This window comes from Crinia signifera, chromosome 4, assembly GCF_055691185.1.
Source record: "Crinia signifera chromosome 4, ASM5569118v1, whole genome shotgun sequence".
Taxonomy (NCBI): Eukaryota; Metazoa; Chordata; class Amphibia; order Anura; family Myobatrachidae; genus Crinia; species Crinia signifera.
This window is the reverse complement of record NC_139220.1, coordinates 167472389-167488619: the sequence shown is the minus strand read 5'-3', so window position 1 is coordinate 167488619 and position 16231 is coordinate 167472389. Positions and strand designations below refer to the sequence as shown.

Genomic DNA, 16231 nt, shown 5'->3' with positions numbered 1-16231 from the left:
CCAGTAGAGTTCTCTACTGTACCTTGCTTTACCAGGAGGGGGAAATGTCTATTATATCAACTTATTTGGCTTTCAGAATCATTTTATGTAAATTTTGAATTCATCAAGAATGTAAAAAACACCATTTTGGCATTGCTTTGTCCCAAGGGTTCACAATGTCATGTCTGCTCATACTCGGTGACAATAATTGTATATAGTGTAAACAATGCAATTGTCACACGTAATTGGCTGACCGTTATTTTTAGCAGAAGCGGAAAGCCGGTTTCATAACTATCTTAATCTAAGGCATTGTGTTTTGTTTCTCAAAACCTCCAGCAATCACTTGGGAAGATTGTGCAAAATACAAATATGTATTTCCATTTATCCAGACATACAGAAACATTGTAAACATTCACTAATCATTAACAGGTCACCATTAAATATTTATTTGCTTCAAGTTGTCATTCTTATTGTCATTTGTTTCTAATTATAAATAACCTTCAAATAAAACTTTGAAGTTAACACGATAGAATTTTCGTCAGCCAGAATATCCAAACAGTCAGTCGCCCTTTCCAGCAGAGAGAGATGTTGCAAGGATCTTTCTTTCTCATAGTTGTTCTGATACTTGTGTTAAATCCATGAAAAAGCTACACGTATACATCCTTTTTTGCCCAGGCCCCCAATATTGCAATGAAAATAATCACAGTAATTAAAACGTATGTGGCTAGTTCATCAATGCACCATTGGTCTGCACAGCTGCACGACTGATTTTGCCAGGTGTCCACATAAGTAACAGGTATCCTCTGTCTGTGTGCCCGGAGAGAGTGTATTCTGGTGAAGGAAAGTAAAAATAAAATGTTATTGTTGTACAAAATATCAGTCTATTTAACCAACATCCATAATCAATACCTCCCAACAGGACCCATTCCAGGAGGGACAGAATGTCCTGTTCCTGGACTTCCTTCTTAATGAATGATTGCCATCATCGGCCTTGAAACACCTTTCTCATCAATTAACTAGTTCTACACAAGTTATCGTAACCATAAATTAAGAGGGAAGTCCAGGAACAGAGACGTTTGTCCATCCAGAAAAATGTCATGTTAGGAGGTATGCAGTTATGGGTTCTGATAACTGAGCAACATGTGATCAATTTGAACACATTTATGAAAGGCTAAATTTAACAGATCAGTTTGTCTGGGAATGGACTCGATCACAAGAGGCTTCATGCAGTGTGGGTCTATAATCATTACATCGAGTATATTATACCTCCCAACATGATCCATTCTAGGAGGGACAAAATGCTTGGACTACCTCTTAATTCATGATTGGCGTCACCTGTGGTTAAACACATTTTTTGTGTTTCATGTAGAGAGGTATACATATATTCATACTACTCACACACCGTTATAGTACATCATTTATTTTACAACCTTTATATTGAAAGGGGATATAAAGCAGGCATGTCCTGCTTTATATTGAAAGGGGATACTAAAACATATTGTCTAGTGTGTACCCACGATATTGTTAACTATACCTCAATTTAATTCAAGCATTAGGTGACTAATGGGACAAATGTGCTAAGCCTTAGAGAGTGATAAAGTGGAGAGAGCTAAAGAACCAACCAATTAGTTCCTAACTCATCTTTCAAACACAATCTGTAACATTGCAGTTAGGAGCTGATTGGATTGTACTTTTTCTCTCTTCACTTTGTCCCTTCATGACACAGGATGCCATAATCTAGTTTATATAGCACCACCAATCATGTAGCACTGTACAAAGGTGTTTCCAATTTAAATTCCCTAAAATAAATGGGTACATTTTAGTCATGTGCCAGTGTGTTTTTGCAATGTGACACGTATATGCTAAAATGATGCAATAACAGTTTTTCAGGTTGTATGGTAGAATAAGCTTTATTTAACACTATAAATCACTCATCTTACTAGCACAATGTGCAGTGGTAAATTGCAATCAAATGCACACTATGGTGAATGTATGGGAACGTTAGATTCAGAGATTTCAGAAAAGTGCACTGCACAATCCCCATGTGCATACATGGGTCAATATGCAGCGCATGCAGAAACATGTAAAATAAATCACATTTTATTGCTTTTATTCTATTGCTTCTATTATAGTAAGTCCATTTCATGCCCACAAACATTCTCAGGCCACAGTGTGAATACTGCTCCCTAGGATGACTCACAGAATTGGTGAGCGACCAAATCAGTTTGCTGCCAAAAGAAACATTATCTCCTTAATAGGAGGTCAGAATTGCCAGTTGTTGCCTATCATAACAATTGTTTACTGGCAAAGAAGTGATGCTTCAAATATACTGATCTAAACAGAACTTGTAAAGGATCAAAATGTATGTGGACAATGAGTAAATGTGCATATTAAAAGGAGAAAGTTATGAGAAATTATATTAATTCAATGCAACTACTATAAGAATATTAAATACTACACATTGTTTTCTTATGATCCTATTAGGTTGGGTTTTTAACCCTTTGAGTGGCAAGTTCATTTGTAAAAATAGGTGTGAAAACTGCCAAGCAAACATTTTGTATTCATCATAATGACCTGTAATGTTTGCCTTTATATAGGAAATATAATTATTTATGTGAATTTATATAGCCAATAAAACCAACTCTGGCATTTTTAGTGGATATTTGTAAAATCTCTCAAGGGGGTTTATTCTAGTTCATTCTTTCTGACAAAATCCTTCTTAGATGGACAAAACCATGTGTACTGCAGGGGGGCAGGTGTTACTTGTGCAGAGAGAATTAGATTTGGGTGGGGTTTTTCTTCAAAGTGAGATCTATATTGCAGTGTAAAATAAAGCAGTCAGTATTTTCCCTGCACAGAAACAAAATAACTCACCCAAATCTAATTCTATCTGCACATGTTACATCTGCCCCCCTGCAGTGCACATGGTTTTGTCCATCTAAGAAGGATTTTGTCAGAAAGAATGAACTAGAATAAACCCCAAAGAGAGGTTGGCACTCAAAGGGTTAAATTGCTTCATAATAATCTTACTCCCGTATATCATGTTATTTTCTTCCATTTTTATATATCAGAGATAGATAAAGTCCCAACCAATTTGCTGCAGTAATTTTTTTAATACATCCTATCAAATCACAAGCATTGATTAATTGGTACTTTTCTCTCCACGTTATCTCTCTTCAAGCTTGGATAAATCTCTTTAAAAGGATTTTCATTTACTTCAGTGAGAGACTAACCAATCAGATTATTGCTGCCATTTTGCAGCTGGGTTTGAAAAATGGCAGGTTGATTGTTACTTTATCACTCTACACGTTATTTCTCTCCAAGCTTTGATAGGGGATGCATTCACCATGACAACGATCATAATGCCGACAGTTGAAATCCCAGCACTATAATCCCGACCGGTGGCCACAACACCGGCGCCAGAGTCCCAACATCAGTGGAAATGCCTACACCAGAAATCCAGACAGCTGATATCTCATTCGTAAATATGCGGGGGATTCTTAGTGGTAAATTATATAGGAGTGCTACTGAAGATGGGATGTTGCCCGTAACAACCAATTAAATTGTATTTATTATATTCTACAAGATGCTAAATAAATAAGAAGTAGATTCATCTTAAATAGAACTCCCATCTTAGTAATTTACCCCTTAGCATTAGGAAGGTGTTAGAGTTGGGGGAGTTAGGGTTGGGGGGAGGGGTCAAGGATTAGTGATTGGCCCAAATGGAGAGTTTTAAGGTTAGGCTGCGGGGAGGCAGCGTTAGCGTTAGGCATCAAGTAGAGTGTTAGGAGGTAGGTGGAGATGCAACCAGATGCAACTGTCGGTGTTCTCACCCGGGGTACCCTGACTGCCAGCCATATATATGTATTCCATTTAATAGATATCCCTCTAAATATTATTAAGTACCTTGTTAGCAACAGCCCCTTTGTGTGTGTATCCGTGTGTGTGTGTGTGTGTGTGTGTATTGATATGTACCATAAACCCAAACCTGTTAAAATGAATGATTGTGAAGATACATTGTTTGGATGCTTTATTATGTTCTAATACAAAAACCTGTTATAATAAAATAAATGTAAATTGCTTATTAATGCAGGCTGACAAAGTGCACTAAACAAATTACTGTTATACTATACTGTGACTGTATAATATATGCCATTGAATCTGTATTTTCTAATTCTATTGGTGTTAAAACAAAATGCTAAATATGTGTAACAAAATTCCAGCTTAGAACTTCCATTTAGTTTGTTCATGTTACTAAACAGTAATAACTGAATTATTGAGACATCTTACCGTCTTGAGGAATTCATCACTCATGCAGGATTTCACTTCTCAGAGTTCTGTGTATATAAATATTTCAAGGACTTTAATTTCATAGAAATTGTTATAACCATCTTATTGTGCCGTTGCTTGCGATGTGTAGTCTGTTATGGTTGATATCCAGAAGGGTCTTTACTCCCAGTCCTGTGATACACAAGCTTAAGTTTTATCTGGTCCAGCACCTTATATAAACAGCAGCCCTGAGTTACTGCAGTGCAGACACTCCCACCAGCATGTGCTCACTGGAATTAGTGCCCATAGAGATATGACAGATGCTGTCATATGTGCAGCTGCTACCAAGTAATGTTTCCTTAATGAGCAAACGATGATGTTATAACAATGCCAACACACTTGCTCATATATTTGTCCCAAGTTAAGAAGTGTCATCCACCGCATGATTATGGCTATATAATGTATTTCAAACAATATGTAAGTAAATGCTGATGGTTGAGGCTATATTATACCATTACCCACTTAACTGGCAATCTTTTTTTTTCTCTAAAAACTGCTCAGAAATTTTAAGGAGCTATTTTGAATGAGTGAATTAGGTGAAGCACAGGTATTTCAACTATTCTGGTTCACTCCTTCTGGCAAATTCCTTCTTAGATGGACAAAACCATGTGCACTGCAGGGGGGGCAGATGTAACATGTGCAGAGAGAAATAGATTTGTGTGAGTTATTTTCTGTACAGGGTAAATACTGGCTGCTTTATTTTGACACTGCAATATAGATCTCACTTTGAAGTAAAACCCCACCCAAATCTAATTATTTCTGCACAAGTAACATCCACTCCACCTGCAGTGCACATGGTTTTGTCCATCTAAGAAGGAATTTGCCAGATGAAGTGAACCAGAATAAGGCCCAAAGTGCCACAGTGTTAGTCCTAGTGACTGTAATCATGGCTCATTGCTCAGGGTGCGGCTCGGAGACCACATAGGCCACAAATCAGATTTAGAGAAAAAAAAGTGACAGGGAGTAAGCTAGTCGGGTGTCCTGCTGTTATACTGTCATAGCGACATAGTAGTTTAGGTTGAAAGAAGATTTATGTCCATCAAGTTCAACCTTTTAAGGTCCTTACTTGCTCTCTAAGAGCATAAGATGGCAGCTGGGCAGTGACTCGAGTGCTTTATTAACTCTACTTCCTGGGGCACTCCACATTGAAAACATCTGGCATTGGCATAACAGACCTCATGTGTTCTCCAAGCAGACTGTACTGTGCTGTTAATTTTGGGGCCAAAGTGTTTTATTTTTGTGTTCTATGGTGGACAGTGTTATTGATTGATTTGTTATTTGTTTTCTGTGGGGACCAATGTGGTTTTTTTTTCATGTAGGGGCCAAATGGTTTGTTTATTTTCTCTGGGAAGCAAAAAATACTGGTCCCACTACAGCTGCAGGAAAATTCTCTTCTTGCAGCCATCCATGCTACTGTATCAGACTGGTCACATACTTGGTGATCAGATGATAATTATATTATATTTATTTAGAACTTTTCTCTTAATAGGACTTAGCACAAAATACAAAACAAGCTTACAATACAAATCAAGCTTACAATAACTGTGGATATTAGTTAACAGCTTGAGTTATTAGGTAAGGATTTTGTCTATTTTTGAAGGATTCTTGAGTAGAGGCCTCATTATCTGTGTAGGAAAAGAGTTTTATAGAGTCTGATCCACAATGCTGAAAGCTCAACCCCACAGATGGATTCAGGGAGATTTTAGGTACAATTAACACTCCATCTTTTGCAGATCACAATCAGGAATCAGAAAATGCTTCAAGTACCTTTGGCCCTGGTCATAAAGGGCTTTGATTTGAAAGTAAGTAAGCCAATCTTGAAAGTGATTTGCCATCTTCAGGAAGCCAGTTAAGTGAGTAGAGAATGGTTGTTCTGTGTCTGGAATGGGGCTGGTTGGTTACTACCGTGTTTCCCCGATAATAAGACCTCCCCGAAAATAAGCCCTACCCCAGATTTTGGACACTGGTCCAAAATAAGACCTCCCCCGAAAATAAGCCCTATCAAAATTTCCCTAAGCTGAGTGGGTGCACTAACTTCTGTAACCCCATCTCCACCCCCACTAACCCCCTTCACCGACGCCTTGCTTGTACAGGCTTCTACTGTACCGTAGAAGCTGTTGCAGCTCCCGGTCCCAGGGATGCACTGCGCCCAGCGCGTGACGTCACTGTGCACATCACACGGCTGCTGTACACGGAGGGAGCAGTGGCGCAGGCGGAAAACAAGAAGAAGAAGAACTGAAAAGTGCTGTATTGTTGGTGAGGAGCAGGACTTGGGGCATGTTACTTTAAAAGAAGGAATGGGGGCTGTGTAAGAAGGACTCGGGCATGTTACTTTAAAAGAAGGAATGGGGGATGTGTAAGAAGGACTCGGGCATGTTACTTTAAAAGAAGGAATGGGGGCTGTGTAAGAAGGACTCGGGCATGTTACTTTAAAAGGAGGAATGGGGGCTGTGTAAGAAGGACTCGGGCATGTTACTTTAAAAGGAGGAATGGGGGCTGTGTAAGAAGGACTTGGGCATGTTACTTTAAAAGGAGGAATGGGGGCTGTGTAAGGACTGGGGGCATGATACTTTAAAATAAGCCCTACCCCGAAAATAAGGCCTATGATGTTTTTTGTTGGGGAAAAAAAAATAAGACAGTGTCTTATTATCGGGGAAACACGGTAGCCTCGTAGCTGCATTTTGTACCATCTGCAAGTGGTGTAGCTCTATTGCTTGGAGACCAAGATAGAGGGCATTGCAGTAGTCTAGGCATAATGATAAAAATGCTGTATGACTTTAGACAGATACATCTCTGTTTGCAGCTGGGGAGCACTGACAACCTCCGTTTTGTGACAACTGTCTTATAATTGCAGGTGTCAGTTCATTGGTTAGTTCAAATGATAATGATAGCTCACCCAATGAATTGATCGTGGGCAGAGAGTCTGCCGGCAGACTTCCCATCAGCGCCATATAAAGTGCACTGTGCAGCATGTTGCGGGATAAAGGGACACACAATCCACATCGCAGGGCAGATGATCGCTGATGTCTGAGGGCAGTGCGGGTAACTCCCAGGGGAGCAAGAGGAGACACTGATGACGCTGCAGACAGAATAGAATTCCTTTATTTGTCTCACAATGGAGAAATTTACATAATAGAGAGAGAATAAATAGCATAATAAAAAAAAAAGTACAGAACCATAGTAAATAAAAATATTTCAATATACATTGCACATGCAGACCCTCCAACTGTACCATTTTAGCCGGTACAGTTCCGTTTTATCATGGCTTAACCCCTTCCTGACGCAGCATGTTTTTGCCTTCCTGACAGAGCCCTTTTTTTCAAATCTGACATGTATCACTTAAGTGGGGATAACTTTTTTTTGCTTTTACTTATCCCAGTGATTTTGAGATTGTTTTCTCGTGACACATTGTACTTCAAGTTAGTGGTAAATTTGGGTCGATACAGTCTGTGTTTTTTTGTGAAAAATACCAAAATGTCGTAAAAAAATGGAAAATTTAGCAATTTTCAAAATGTTAAATTTTCTGCTTGTGAGACAAATAATCATACCACTCAAAATAGTTAATAACTAACATAGACCATATGTCTACTTTATGTTTCCATCATTATTTCAGCCTCCTTTTAATTTTTTTGGACACTAGGAGGCTTAAAATATGAATAGCAAATTCTCAAATTTTCAAGAAAATTTCAAACACTGATTTTTTTAGGGACCAGTTCAGTTCTGATGTGACTTTGAGGGACTTGTATGTGAGACACCTCCATAAATGATGCCATTTCAAAAACTGCACCCCTCACAGTATTCAAAACAGCATTTTGGAAGTTTGTTAACCCTTTAGGTGTTTCACAGGAATTAAAACAAAGTGTAGGTGAAATTTCAAAATTTCATTTTTTTTGCAGATTTGCAATTTTAATACATTTTTCTAAGGAACACAGTAGATTTTACTAGAGAAATGTGACTAAAAATTGATTCCCCCAATTCTTTTGTTTTCATAAATATCCTATATGTGGCCCTAGTGTGCACGTTGACCAAACCACAGGCTTCATAATAGAAGGAGCACCTACTTGATTTTGGAGCCTCCTTTTTATGAGATTATTTTTTAGGCACCATGTAGGTTTTAGGCACCATAAGATGCTAAAAGTTAGGAACCCCCCCACAAGTGACCCCATTTTGCAAACTACACCCCTCAGGGAATTCATCTAGGGGTATAGTGTACATTTCAAACCCCCAGGGGTTTCACTAATTGTGGTACAACTGGGCAGTGAAAATGAAAAATTAATTTTTTTACACAAAAATGCAGTTCTGGCTCCAAATTTTTCATTTTCACAAGGAATGAAGGAGACAAAGCACCCCAAAATCTGTGCCCCAATTTCTCCCGAGTATGGCAATGCCTCACATGTGACCAAAAAATACCATTTGGGTGCATGGCAGGACTCAGAAGGGAAGGAGTGATTTTTGGATTTTGCAGCTCAGATTCTGGTGGAATGTTGGTGGGTGCTATGTCGCATTAGCAAGACCCCCGAAGCACCAATACAGTGGAACCCCCCCACAAGTGACCCCATTTTGCAAACTACACCCCTCAGGGAATTCATCTAGAGGTATAGTGTACATTTCAAACCCCCAGGGGTTTCACCAATTTTGATACAACTGGGCTGTGCAAATGAAAAATTACATTTTTTACACAAAAATGCAGTTCTGGCTCAAAATTTTTCATTTTCACAAGGAATGAAGGAGACAAAGCACCCCAAAATCTGTGCCCCAATTTCTCCCGAGTACGGCAATGCCTCATATGTGACCAAAAAATGGCAGGACTCAGAAGGGAAGGAGTGATATTTGGATTTTGCAGCACAGATTCTGGTGGAATGTTGGTGGGTGCTATGTCGCATTAGCAAGACCCCCGAAGCACCAATACAGTGGAACCCCCCCACAAGTGACCCCATTTTGCAAACTACACCCCTCAGGGAATTCATCTAGGGGTATAGTGTACATTTCAAACCCCCAGGGGTTTCACCAATTTTGATACAACTGGGCTGTGCAAATGAAAAATTACATTTTTTACACAAAAATGCAGTTCTGGCTCAAAATTTTTCATTTTCACAAGGAATGAAGGAGACAAAGCACCCCAAAATCTGTGCCCCAATTTCTCCCGAGTATGGCAATGCCTCATATGTGACCAAAAAATACCAGTTGGGTGCATGGCAGGACTCAGAAGGGAAGGAGTAATTTTTGGATTTTGCAGCTCAGATTCTGGTGGAATGTTGGTGGGTGCTATGTCGCATTAGCAAGACCCCCGAAGCACCAATACAGTGGAACCCCCTCACAAGTGACCCCATTTTGCAAACTACACCCCTCAGGGAATTCATCTAGGGGTATAGTGTACATTTCAAACCCCCAGGGGTTTCACCAATTTTGATACAACTGGGCTGTGCAAATGAAAAATTACATTTTTTACACAAAAATGCAGTTCTGGCTAAAAATTTTTCATTTTCACAAGGAATGAAGGAGACAAAGCACCCCAAAATCTGTGCCCCAATTTCTCCCGAGTACGGCAATGCCTCATATGTGACCAAAAAATGGCAGGACTCAGAAGGGAAGGAGTGATATTTGGATTTTGCAGCTCAGATTCTGGTGGAATGTTGGTGGGTGCTATGTCGCATTAGCAAGACCCCCGAAGCACCAATACAGTGGAACCCCCCCACAAGTGACCCCATTTTGCAAACTACACCCCTCAGGGAGTTCATCTAGGGGTATAGTGTACATTTCAAACCCCCAGGGGTTTCACCAATTTTGATACAACTGGGCTGTGCAAATGAAAAATTACATTTTTTACACAAAAATGCAGTTCTGGCTCAAAATTTTTCATTTTCACAAGGAATGAAGGAGACAAAGCACCCCAAAATCTGTGCCCCAATTTCTCCCGAGTACGGCAATGCCTCACATGTGACCAAAAAATACCATTTGGGTGCATGGCAGGACTCAGAAGGGAAGGAGTGATATTTGGATTTTGCAGCTCAGATTCTGGTGGAATGTTGGTGGGTGCTATGTCGCATTAGCAAGACCCCCGAAGCACCAATACAGTGGAACCCCCCCACAAGTGACCCCATTTTGCAAACTACACCCCTCAGGGAATTCATCTAGGGGTATAGTGTACATTTCAAACCCCCAGGGGTTTCACCAATTTTGATACAACTGGGCTGTGCAAATGAAAAATTACATTTTTTACACAAAAATGCAGTTCTGGCTCAAAATTTTTCATTTTCACAAGGAATGAAGGAGACAAAGCACCCCAAAATCTGTGCCCCAATTTCTCCCGAGTACGGCAATGCCTCATATGTGACCAAAAAATGGCAGGACTCAGAAGGGAAGGAGTGATATTTGGATTTTGCAGCACAGATTCTGGTGGAATGTTGGTGGGTGCTATGTCGCATTAGCAAGACCCCCGAAGCACCAATACAGTGGAACCCCCCCCACAAGTGACCCCATTTTGCAAACTACACCCCTCAGGGAATTCATCTAGGGGTATAGTGTACATTTCAAACCCCCAGGGGTTTCACCAATTTTGATACAACTGGGCTGTGCAAATGAAAAATTACATTTTTTACACAAAAATGCAGTTCTGGCTCAAAATTTTTCATTTTCACAAGGAATGAAGAAGACAAAGCACCCCAAAATCTGTGCCCCAATTTCTCCCGAGTATGGCAATGCCTCATATGTGACCAAAAAATACCAGTTGGGTGCATGGCAGGACTCAGAAGGGAAGGAGTGATTTTTGGATTTTGCAGCTCAGATTCTGGTGGAATGTTGGTGGGTGCTATGTCGCATTAGCAAGACCCCCGAAGCACCAATACAGTGGAACCCCCTCACAAGTGACCCCATTTTGCAAACTACACCCCTCAGGGAATTCATCTAGGGGTATAGTGTACATTTCAAACCCCCAGGGGTTTCACCAATTTTGATACAACTGGGCTGTGCAAATGAAAAATTACATTTTTTACACAAAAATGCAGTTCTGGCTCAAAATTTTTCATTTTCACAAGGAATGAAGGAGACAAAGCACCCCAAAATCTGTGCCCCAATTTCTCCCGAGTACGGCAATGCCTCATATGTGACCAAAAAATGGCAGGACTCAGAAGGGAAGGAGTGATATTTGGATTTTGCAGCACAGATTCTGGTGGAATGTTGGTGGGTGCTATGTCGCATTAGCAAGACCCCCGAAGCACCAATACAGTGGAACCCCCCCCACAAGTGACCCCATTTTGCAAACTACACCCCTCAGGGAATTCATCTAGGGGTATAGTGTACATTTCAAACCCCCAGGGGTTTCACCAATTTTGATACAACTGGGCTGTGCAAATGAAAAATTACATTTTTTACACAAAAATGCAGTTCTGGCTCAAAATTTTTCATTTTCACAAGGAATGAAGGAGACAAAGCACCCCAAAATCTGTGCCCCAATTTCTCCCGAGTATGGCAATGCCTCATATGTGACCAAAAAATACCAGTTGGGTGCATGGCAGGACTCAGAAGGGAAGGAGTGATTTTTGGATTTTGCAGCTCAGATTCTGGTGGAATGAATGGTGGGTGCTATGTGGCATTAGCAAGACCCCCGAAGCACGGTGAAATGATGAACCTAATAATCCATAGATGTGTGGTATATTTTAAAACACTCCTTTATACATAGGCCGGGTTTGTCGGGGCAAGTTTCACAGTGGAAAATAGTATCCTTTCTTATTCCCTTTTTATAGCAAACTTTGCACCTTTTTGTGTCCTGCCCTTTCTTGCAGTGGAGGGGATTTCGTTAGGAAAATGCTGCCCTGGTACAATACGGGGGCCAGTACTAGAAGTACTGGGGCCCTCTGCCTGCTGGTTCCCAAATATTAGGCCCTTTATGACTTCCTCTTGAAAGTGCATAAATGTCCCCCTCTGGCTGGTAGAACGGAATAGCACGTAAGCGTTATACAGTGCCATCTGGATGATATACACGGCCAGCTTCTTGTACCAGATTTTTGTTTTCCGCAGGGGACTGTACGGCTTCAGTACCTGATCTGAAAGATCCACTCCGCCCATGTACTTATTGTAATCTAGGATACAATTAGGTTTTGAGGTGTGGGTACTGGTACCTCGTACAGGGATGGAGGTGGTACTGTCTCCATGAATTGTTGTCAGTATAAGGACATCCCTCTTGTCCTTATATTTGACCAACAACATATTTTCGGTGGATTGTGCCCTGCTTTCACCACTTCTCAGTACTTGGGCAATGTGTGTTTTTGGGAGGCCTCTTTGGTTCTTGCGCACAGTACCGCAAGCTGCTGTACCTCTTGAACCAAGGGCCTTAAACAGGGGGATGCTAGTGTAAAAGTTATCCACATAGAGGTGATAACCTTTATCCAGGAAGGGGTGCACTAAATCCCAGACAATTTTTCCACTAACACCTACGAGGGAGGGGGGGCATTCTGGCGGTTCAATTCTTGAATCCTTCCCTTCATATACCCTAAACCTGTGGGTGTACCCTGAGGTGCTTTCACACAGTTTATACATTTTTATGCCATACCTTGCCCTCTTACTGGGAAGGTACTGGCGGAATTTAACCCTTCCTTTAAAATGTATAAGGGACTCGTCGATACAAATAAATTTTTCAGGGATATACATCTCTGCAAATTTGGCACTGAAATGATCAATGACCGGCCTGACTTTGAATAGCCGGTCAAAGGTGGGATCATCTCTGGGTGGGCACTGTGCATTATCGGTGTAATGTAAAAATTTAAGGATTGTCTCAAAACGAGTCCGAGTCATAGCCATACGGTAAAATGGGGTGCTGTACAGAACATCTGTACTCCAATATTGCCTAATTTCTGGCTTTTTTACTATGCCCATATGTAACACCAGACCCCAAAACGTCATCATCTCTACTGCATCTACAGGGGTCCACCTAGCAAATGATGACGTGGGGTTTTGAGCAATAAACTGCTGGGCATATAAATTACTTTGGTCCACCATTAAATTTATAAAATCATCAGAGAAAAATAATTTGAAAAAGTCAATTTCTCTGAGACCTGTTGAATCAAATTGGATTCCTGGGATGGCCAAAAACTCAGGAACCTGGGGCTCAAAATTGTCTGGTGGTGGGGTCCATACGGGATCAATCATTTGGGGGGGGGGGGGTCTCAGCTGCTCTACGGGGGCGTCTTTGAGGGGGTCCCTCATCACTAGAGGAGGAAGAGGAGCTTAAGACGAATCCTTCAAATTCCCCGCTTGCATCACTGGCTGTGTCAGAGTCAGAGGCAAGCATGGCATATGCCTCCTCCGCTGAATACATTCTTCTGGATGACTGGGATGACATTTGGGATGACATTTGGGATGCCATTTTTATTTTTGTGTTTCTGTAAGTGTAATGTTTCAACACGTGTATAGTGTAGGGGGGGTACAAACTTTATTTCAACACGGGGGGTATGTAGTGTGTAGTGTGTATGTAGTGCAGAAAAAAAAATACTTTATACAGTAATTTGATCCCAATAAAAAAAATAAAAATTGAAGGGGTTAAAAAAAAAAAAAAAAAAAAAGGTCCTGCGCCAAAAATTGAGCACAGATGTTGGTCAGTAACGTCCGTCACTGAACAGCGAAAAGCAAAAACACAAAAGCAACGTGGGTGTAAAAACAATTTAAAAAAAAAAAATACCACAGCACTCTCCAAAAAAAAAACAATTTAAAAAAACTGCAGAAAAAAAATTATATCAACCCTGTGCCAAAAATGCTGTTCAGTGATGTACGTCACTGATCAGCGGCCACAGGACACCCACAAAAGCAACGTGGGTGTAATAAACCACAGCACTCTCCAAAAAAAAAAACAATTTAAAAAAACTGCAGAAAAAAAATTATATCAACCCTGTGCCAAAAATGCTGTTCAGTGATGTACGTCACTGATCAGCGGCCACAGGACACCCACAAAAGCAACGTGGGTGTAATAAACCACAGCACTCTCCAAAAAAAAAAAAAAATTTAAAAAAACTGCAGAAAAAAAATGATATCAACCCTGTGCCAAAAATGCTGTTCAGTGATGTACGTCACTGATCAGCGGCCACAGGACACCCACAAAAGCACCCACAAAAGCAACGTGGGTGTAAAAACAAAACCCCACTGCAATCCCCCCCCCCCCAAAAAAAAACTGCAGATCAGTGATGCAGTGATGCAACACTGATTAGCAGTGAGGGGCAGCAGGCAGACAACTGTGGGTGCAACCTGACAGGGTATATATAAAAAAAAAAAACCTGGACCCCCAAAAAGTTGCTGATCAGTTAATTAATTTAAACTGATCAGCACAAAAGGGGGGGCAGCAGTCAGTTGCACAGGCAGCACAACCTTTGGTGCAACTGACGGTATATATATAAAAAAAAAAACACCAAAAAGTTGCTGATCAGCACAGATATACTGATCAGCACAAAAGGGGTGCAGCAGACACAAAATATAGCACTCTCTATCACTCTCTATCACTCTCTGTCACTCTGTCACTATCTGTCACTATCTCTCACGATCTGTGACTCTATGACACTGCAGCAGCAGGACACAGGAAGTCACAAGATCCAGGAAGCATCCAGCTGCTGGCAGCACGCTACCAGCGTTGATCAGCGGTGATCAGGTAAGTATCAGGCAAGGTTCAGGTATGTATAGCACGACAGAGTGGCCGGTGACCGCTCTGCACGCAATTCCAGACCGGAATGGCGTCTGCAGCGCAGTCACCGTTAGTTTAAATGACGCGCCTTGGCTGTGATTGGTCCGTCGGTCCGACGGACCAATCACAGCCTTGGGGGCAGGTGGGGTGAGGTGGGGTGAGGTGTGGTCATCACCGGTGACCCCCTCATGCCCCCTCACACCCGGCGGTGATTGACACCTGTGTTACCGAGCGTCTGATTCGCCGGTAACACAGGAAAACGCTGCGACTGGCTGTTCACATTGAACAGCCAATCACAGCGATCGCCGACGGGGGGGAGGCATCACCACCCCCCCTGGGCATGCAGGGACATGTCTGCTGTCAGGGACAGCAGACATGTTTAAACTGTCACCGCGTCTATAGACGCGGGGACAGTTTAAAGTCATGACGTATATATACGTCATGTGTCGGGAAGTACATCCCGGCCATGACGTATATATACGTCAAATGTCGGGAAGGGGTTAAACCAGTTTTCTATTTTGTACTGATTTTCCAATGCAATGCGGCCCAGCAAGTGGGGAGACACGTGGCTTGACAGGTGGGGAGCAGAGCAGCGCATGTGGGGGGAGCAGGAACATCAACCTTATCACCTTGTGTTGGACACTCCATTCTCCGATTCCTGTGGGTGGCTGACGGAGTCCGGAACGGGATGCAGTTAAAATCCCGGCGGTCGGGATCCCGGCGTTCAGAATCCCGACGCCGGAATCCCGACCGCCGAAATGCCGACACATTCTCCCTCCTGGGGTGTCCACGACACCCCTGGAGGGAGAATAAATTAGTGTGCCGAGCGTAGCGAGGCACCGGGCCCGCTGCGTGGCGAGCGCAGCGAGCCCGCAAGGGGGGGCGATCCACGTCCCCCCCTTGTCGGCATTTCGGCTGTCGGGATTCCGGCGTCGGGATTCTGAACGCCTGGATCCCGACCGCCGGGATTCAGTACTGAATCCTCCGGAACTGCCGGCGTTTCCAGGGGAACCAAATATATGGACAAGGAGTGGAAACTTTTTACCCATTGTGGTGATATGCTAATTATCTTTATTTTACTGTGAGTGTATTTGTATAATACATTTTTAATGGTATAAAGGTGGAATTGCACTATGTTCTTTCACTTTGAGTTGCCCAGAGTTGCTGACATATGAATATATGCGAGGAACCTGAAGAACATCATTGGTCCTATTAAGAGGATCTCAAAGCTGTTTTTTTCTAATCGCATGTGAGTGCATT

At 41.8% G+C, this 16231-nt stretch overlaps 1 long non-coding RNA gene across 1 annotated transcript; it reads right to left on the bottom strand.

Moving 5' to 3' along the window:
* Window positions 1–415: 415 nt before the first annotated feature.
* LOC146072457 (uncharacterized) lies at window positions 416–7368 on the bottom strand. Its single transcript, XR_014473135.1, has 3 exons — window positions 7205–7368; window positions 4270–4440; window positions 416–810 (listed from the first exon to the last, which is right to left on the bottom strand). It is a non-coding gene; the product is annotated as an uncharacterized LOC146072457 (long non-coding RNA).
* Window positions 7369–16231: the final 8863 nt, after the last annotated feature.